This window comes from Nyctereutes procyonoides, unplaced genomic scaffold (genome assembly GCF_905146905.1).
Source record: "Nyctereutes procyonoides isolate TBG_1078 unplaced genomic scaffold, NYPRO_anot_genome, whole genome shotgun sequence".
NCBI classification, from domain to species: Eukaryota; Metazoa; Chordata; class Mammalia; order Carnivora; family Canidae; genus Nyctereutes; species Nyctereutes procyonoides.
Genome location: NW_026575114.1, coordinates 1,123,761 through 1,130,897, shown reverse-complemented (window position 1 = coordinate 1,130,897; position 7,137 = coordinate 1,123,761).

The following is a 7,137-nucleotide window of genomic DNA, read 5'->3' as shown; positions in this document are numbered from 1 at the left end:
TCTATGTAAATGCATCCTCCATCTTGTCCCTCAAATATTAGATATTTTGGGGTGATGAATCTGAAATAATAGAGGGTCAATTTTTATCCACCAACAGATTCACACAAAATGAAAAAGGAAGAATAAATATTAAATTGATGTTGTTAAATTAGTAATTCTATGAAGGTGGTAGAATGTGAAGAATGCATGTGAAAGCTTCCTTAAAACAAAATTATTTTAGTGTCAACAATTTACTTATTTGAACATATTCTTCTGCTTTCTCAGAAATACTGGCTTTGCTATATTTTTACTTGACCCCACTATAGCCACACATATTTATTACGTGATATAGTCTCTCAAAACTTCTAAATAAAATTCAGTTCATTTTCTGTTCCCAAAGCAAACTGTCCTCACCTAAGAGAATTTCCCTGCAAAGACGTACCCATATTATCTCCTGTGTAGTTTATATTGTAGATGTCCACATTCTACATAATGAGTAAAATCTCTTCCAAATGCGGTCCGAGTGCAAAATGAACTACATATTACCATCTCTTGAAGTCAATATGCATCAGTTTTTGCACACCATTATTCCTATAGAGTTGAGAATTAAATACTGAAAAGCCTCATTTTACTGATTCATAAATTTATAGAACATATGATTTTTAAAACTATTTCTCATTATTAAAAAGATAAAATCATGGGTTATAAGTGAGTTATTCAGGCCTGAGAAGTGACCTAAAGATAAAATTAGGAAATGTTCTCTAGTGCCTAAATAATACAGAATTTCCATGGAAGCATGGATGGGTGTACAAAATAAATCAGTGTGAACAGGGACTCACACACATTTCAGAGCCATAAAGGATGGACGCTGAGAATTTTAATGTAGTTTCTAGGAGAGCGGCTTGACAGTGCCACCCTCAGGGCTCCAGGCTCACGCTGTCTCTCTAATGGCTTGCTGCCAAATACACACTGAGTGCCAATTTTACCTTTTACAGTTTTTTAAAAATAAATGTGAAAATCTTTTTTAGATTTCTTTGGGTTCGCATGAACACAACTTAATAGATTTTTTTGCAAAGGAAGTTGGCATAATACAAACAAAAAATGAGGGATTACTTCTATTCTGTTGTGATCTTTATATAAAATCTAGAAGAGTGGGATGCCTGGGTGGGTCAGCAGTTAAGCCTCTGCCTTCAGCTCAGGGTGTGATTCTGGAGTCTCAGGATCCAGTCCCACATTGGGCTCCCTTCATGGAGTCTGCTTCTCCCTCTGCCTGTGTCTCTGCCTCTCCCTGTCTCTTATGAATAAATAAAAAAATCTTAAAAAAATCTATATGAGTAATTTATAGCTATGAATTAGGAAGTGTGAATTTATGTAGGATAAAAAGAGGCAGAAAGCACCATTAAGATGGCCGTGGGTGCCACGTTAGCACTTATCTGTTGTGGAAAATGAAGGAGCAGTTAGGAAAGAAGCTGTCCTCCACAAACTTATTGAGCATTTGGACTTTTAAGTGTTGTTTCTTCTTTAATGATCACTTGATCATGTCCCAAGCCTACTCCAGTGGGAGCCTTATCTCAAATCCCATCCAGAGAGCACATTTGTAAATCAGCTCCAAACCACATTCTGTTGCTTAGTTTACAGTCTGCAATTCCTGCTGAACAGTATTGTAAAAAGTATAACTACTCGCTCAGCCTCAAACTCCATTTCAAATTATCTGCACTTAACCAACTCCTACATAGACTACATCACTTATTTCCTAAACTGATCCCCTTAATTTCTGAATAGCATCAATCCAATTGTATCTAATATTACCAAAGGAGTCAATGCGATGTAATCAACACCTATATGACCACATTACGCCCTTGCATGAAAACAGCTTCCCTTCTGAAGAATATATTCATGTTACCAAACTTGTTTTTTCAATATTGTCATTTTAAAATTGCAGTGTAGTTTACCCACAGTGTTATACTAGTCTCAGGTGTGTTGAATAGTGATTCGGCACTTCCGTACATCACCCAGTGCCCATCACGACAAGTGTACTCTCTCACCTCAATTACCCATGTGTTCACAGCAGTCTGGACTGGGCTGTTTCCCCATGTCCAGAAGATACATCTGTGCATAAAACGAATCCTTCATACTTTAATGAATCATGTTTGTTCTTCAACATTTTGTCTGTAATGTCTTGGTTCAAGTATCACTAAAAATTTATTCTCATATTGCAGTACCATTCTAATTTATATAACATTTCTTATATATTTTATCATAGAGTATCATAATTATGATCAATTGTACTCCAGAATATGTTGTAATTTGGTAAGGTTCCTGTACTTATCATAAATCCAGAACACTAGTTCATGGAAAATATCACCAGACTTTATTATCAAAATTAGTGTGCTGAAATATAATTTCATGATCATTCACATTCAGATTAATTCTCAGAACTATATAACACGGGATCCCTGGGTGGCGCAGCGGTTTAGCGCCTGCCTTTGGCCCCGGGCGCGATCCTGGAGACCCGGGATCGAATCCCACGTCGGGCTCCCGATGCATGGAGCCTGCTTCTCCCTCTGCCTATGTCTCTGCCTCTCTCTCTCTCTCTCTCTCTCTCTCTCTCTCTTTCTCTGTGACTATCATAAATAAATAAAAATTAAAAAAAGAACTATATAACACATTTTAAGTTTAAAAAAAACTTTGTGTCTTAAAAAATGAACAAGTTTTCAAGCAGCTAATTAAATCTAATTTTTAAGGGTATATACTCTATTATAAATTATTTATATGTTGTTTAAATATACTTCAGCCAGATAAAAAAATAGAGTTGTCTGGTTAATGAGGTGCCAAAATGTATGTATTGCTTATTATATACAAAAGTACTAAATCCTAAATAAAGTTATCTTAATCACTTGCTGGGGAGTCTCACATCTTGTTTGATTATCAAAAATAAGAAAACAATTGAGATCACTGGAGTACCTTGTATTATCTCCGCATTTTCACAAAGGCACTGGCTTCGGTAGCTGACAGTGGTCCATTCATCATCACATGAACAAAGTCATTTTACAAGTAAATGTCTTTAGATAGTTTCCAAGCAGGTGTACATATTAATCTTTCATCTTTCATCTCTGCACTTGATATATTAGAAACCTACAAGAAACACAACAGCAACAATAGTTCTATGCCTTCTTTACCTGGAGATTTAATATACTGCTTGGTGTTTGGTTGTTTGTTGTTGCTTTTTTTTTCTTTTGTATTCACACAAGAATGTCCACTGAGACTTGGACACTAAAGATTTAGTTACTAATAGCCCAAGATAGACCTAAACCAAGGTTGGAGAAAGAGTTCAAGTAATTTCTTTAGATACTTTCACAGATATGGTAAGGGTCAATTCAGCAGTTAAGGAAACAAATGTATTTATTCAGTTTGTTCCCATATTATTGTGACTCTAAAGTTTTATGGATCATGTATGTATATATTATTGCCTAATAAGTTCTCAGTAATTATGTGTCTGCAGATATTAATTTATTTCCCAATTTTGATTATACTTGCCAACCAATTTAATAATTAAGTGGAATGTTTAGTTCAATAAAAAAATAAGAAAATCTTAAAATATCAAAATATGAGATTTTTAAATCTATTTTACATATAATGTATTTTCAAATTTTCCATTGTTTCAAGAAAACATTAAAGTATAAAACAATTTTACTCAATAAACTAAAATATTTTGTTCATTTTGATGTAATAATAATATTTAAAAATAATATTTTAACAATATATTTCTTTTTTTAAAAGATTTTATTTATTTATTCATGAGAGAGAGTGAAAGAGAGAGGCTGAGATTCAGGCAGAGGGAGAAGCTGGCTCCATGCAGGGAGGTTGATGTGGGACTTGATCTCAGGACCCCAGGATCATGCCTCAGGTCAAAAGCAGGCGCTAAACCTCTGAGCCACCAAGGTGTCACAAATAATGCAATTACATTGTAGATAAAAACTTTCATGTTCTTTGGATGCCTGGGTGGCTCAGTGGTTGAGCATCTGCCTTTGGATCAAAACATGATCCTGGGGTCCTGGGATCGAGTGCTGCATAAGGCTCCCTGCAGGAGCTGGCTTTTCCCTCTGCCTATGACTGCCTCTCTCTGTGTCTCTCATGAATAAGGTAAAATCTTAAAAAAAAACTTTAATGTTCTTATATATTTCCTGACTTATAGGAACTGAATTCATCACACTTTTTACTTGGGAAAAGGTAATAACTGTCCAGTTTTAAGTTTTTAAACATTTTTAATGTATTTCAATCCTTAATTATAATGTGTCTTAGTACCACCTTCTTTATATCCATTCTATTTTGAGTCCCTTGAACTTTATGGTTCTGCATGGTTATTTCACTCCTTTCCCTCTCTAGATTTCAGAAGTTTTGTTTTGTTTTTTGTTTCTCCATAAGTATGTTTTTTGCCCCTTTATCTTTTTTTATAATAAATTTATTTTTTATTGGTCTTCAATTTGCCAACATACAGAATAACACCCAGTGCTCATCCCCTCAAGTGCCCCCCTCAGTGCCTGTCACTCATTCACCCCCACCTCCCGCCCTCCTCCCCTTCCACCACTCCTAGTTCTTTTCCCAGAGTTAGGAGTCCTTCATGTTCTGTCTCCCTTTCTGATATTTCCCACACATTTCTTCTCCCTTCCCTTATATTCCCTTTCACTATTATTTATATTCCCCAAATGAATGAGAACATATAATGTTTGTCCTTCTCCGATTGACTTACTTCACTCAGCATAATACCCTCCAGTTCCATCCACGTGGAAGCAAATGGTGGGTATTTGTCATTTCTAATGGCTGAGGAATATTCCATTGTATATATAAACCACATCTTTATCCATTCATCTTTCGATGGACACCGAGGCTCCTTCCACAGTTTGGCTATTGTGGACATGGCTGCTAGAAACATCAGGTTGCAGGTGTCCCGGCATTTCATTTCATCTATATCTTTGGGGTAAATCCCCAACAGTGCAATTGCTGGGTCGTAGGGCAGATCTATTTTTACCTCTTTGAGGAACCTGCACACAGTTTTCCAGAGTGGCTGCACCAGTTCACATTCCCACCAACAGTGTAAGAGGGTTCCCTTTTCTTTGCATCCTCTCCAACGTTTGTTGTTTCCTGCCTTGTTAATTTTCCCCATTCTCACTGGTGTGAGGTGGTATCTCATTGTGGTTTTTTTTTTATAAATTAATTTTTATTGGTGTTCAATTTACCAACATACAGAATAACACCCAGTGCTCATCCCATCAAGTGTCCCCCTCCGTGCCCGTCACCCATTCACCCCCACCCCCCGCCCTCCTCCCCTTCCACCACCCCTAGTTCATTTCCCAGAGTTAGAAGTCTTTATGTTCTGTGTCCCTTTCTGATATCTCCCACACATTTCTTTTCCCTTCCCTTATATTCCCCTTCACTATTATTCATATTCCCCAAATGAGTGAGAACATACACTGTTTGTCCTTCTCCGATTGACTTACTTCACTCAGCATAATACCCTCCAGTTCCATCCACGTTGAAGCAAATGGTGGGTATTTGTCGTTTCTAATGGCTGAGTAATATTCCATTGTATACATAAACCACATCTTCTTTATCCATTCATCTTTCGATGGGCAGTCATCAAAAACCTCCCAAGACACAAGAGTCCAGGGCCAGATGGCTTCCCAGGGGAATTCTATCAAACGTTTAAAGAAGAAATCATACCTATTCTACTAAAGCTGTTTGGAAAGATAGAAAGAGATGGAGTACTTCCAAACTCATTCTATGAGGCCAGCATCACCTTAATTTCAAAACCAGACAAAGACCCCACCAAAAAGGAGAATTACAGACCAATATCCCTGATGAACATGGATGCAAAAATTCTCAACAAGATACTAGCCAATAGGATCCAACAACACATTAAGAAAATTATTCACCATGACCAAGTAGGATTTATCCCCGGGATGCAAGGCTGGTTCAACACTCGTAAAACAATCAATGTGATTCATCATATCAGCAAGAGAAAAACCAAGAACCATATGATCCTCTCATTAGATGCAGAGAAAGTGTTTGACAAAATACAGCATCCATTCCGGATCAAAACTCTTCAGGGTGTAGGGATAGAGGGAACTTTCCTCGATATCTTAAAAGCCATCTACGAAAAGCCCACAGCAAATATCATTCTCAATGGGGAAGCACTGGGAGCCTTTCCCCTAAGATCAGGAACCAGACAGGGATGTCCACTCTCACCACTGCTATTCAACATAGTATTGGAAGTCCTAGCCTCAGCAATCAGACAACAAAAAGACATTAAAGGCATTCAAATTGGCAAAGAAGAAGTCATTGTGGTTTTGATTTGTATTTCCCTGATGGCAAGTGATGCAGAGCATTTTCTCATGTGCATGTTGGCCATGTCTATGTCTTCCTCTGTGAGATTTCTCTTCATGTCTTTTGCCCATTTCATGATTGGATTGTTTGTTTCTTTGGTGTTGATTTTAATAAGGTCGTTATAGATCTTGAAAACTAGCCCTTTATCTGATACGTCATTTGCAAATATCTTCTCCCATTCTCTAGGTTGTCTTTGAGTTTTGTTGACTGTATCCTTTGCTGTGCAAAAGCTTCTTATCTTGATGAAGTCCCAATAGTTCATTTTTGCTTTTGTTTCTTTTGCTTTCGTGGATGTATCTTGCAAGAAGTTACTGTGGCCAAGTTCAAAAAGGGTATTGCCTGTGTTGCACTCTAGGATTTTGATGGAATCTTGTCTCTCATTAAGATCTTTCATCCATTTGGAGTTTATCTTTGTGTATGGTGCAAGAGAGTGGTCTAGTTTCATTCTTCTGCATTTGGATGTCCAATTTTCCCAGCACCATTTATGCCAGATTTCAGGTTGTACTACAAACCTGTGGTCATCAAGACAGTGTGGTACTGGCACAAAAACAGACACATAGATCAATGGAACAGAATAGAGAACCCAGAAGTGGACCCTGAACTTTATGGTCAACTAATATTCGATAAAGGAGGAAAGACTATCCATTGGAAGAAAGACAGCCTTTTCAATAAACGGTGCTGGGAGAATTGGACAGCCCCTTTATCTTTCTCTACTCCTTTTGGGGTTTCCATGAAGCATAAATAGGTTACCTTGTGAGATCCCATAATTTCAGT